The sequence below is a fragment of the Hipposideros armiger genome, unplaced genomic scaffold (assembly GCF_001890085.2).
Source record: "Hipposideros armiger isolate ML-2016 unplaced genomic scaffold, ASM189008v1 scaffold_81, whole genome shotgun sequence".
NCBI classification, from domain to species: Eukaryota; Metazoa; Chordata; class Mammalia; order Chiroptera; family Hipposideridae; genus Hipposideros; species Hipposideros armiger.
In genome coordinates this window covers 3,879,022-3,879,942 of record NW_017731431.1, presented here as the reverse complement: position 1 = coordinate 3,879,942, position 921 = coordinate 3,879,022, and positions in this window count along the sequence as shown.

Here is a 921-nt window from a genome sequence, read left to right as displayed (position 1 = left end):
TGTTTGTTTTAAAGAATTAAACTAAAGGTTATTTCAAATATTGCTACAGAATGGGAATGACATTCTTAGATTTCATGGGACCATCATCTATGTACAATATATTTGGACGATGTAATTATTTTAGGTGTATATTGAGCTGTGATACCTGTGATTTCACTTTTGTATATGGAAGCAAAATGCTATATAATCTGAACAATTAAATTATTTGACCTTTTGGATTTTGAGACTTTGGAAGGAAACCATATCCCATCAAAGTACTATCATTTGGTAAAAAAAGAAATTCATACAGCTTAGATCTCAGTGTTTGAGGAATTTTTATTTCTCCATGAGGAAAATACCCAGAGGCAGGTTTGCATGCTTTCTCCAGTAAGCAACTAAAATGTTGGTGGCGATTATGATTTCAAAATACTGTGAAATAGTAATAAGTGAACACCAGACTACCAAAAATTCCATGATGGTTTATAATGATGAATTAGGGGATGATGGAAATGCAGAAAATATTATATGTGTCTAACAGGATTGAATTTTCTAGTGAATGAAATGTTTACCATTTTAAAAGTTTTAGTCTTCTATTAGAAGTTTGCTACCAACTTACATGTTTTTAAATGATTTTGTTTTTTGTGTTTTTTTTTTAAGCAGTTGGAAGCTACTGGAAATTTTAAAAGTTGTGAAACTTGCATAAAATAATAATCCCATTTATACACAGACATTTCAAACTTTGCATTTAATAACTATAAAATATTCTACTTATTTTAGAAATGTAGACTCTAAATTTAACAATTAACATAAATTCATAGAAGTTCTGAACTTGGAACTTTCTATCAGAAACTATGAATTCTAGCCTACATTATCTTTAGGAAACTATATTATTTTCTTAAGCCTTTGTCTTCTTGTGATAAATTCTAAAATTCAAATGGTATA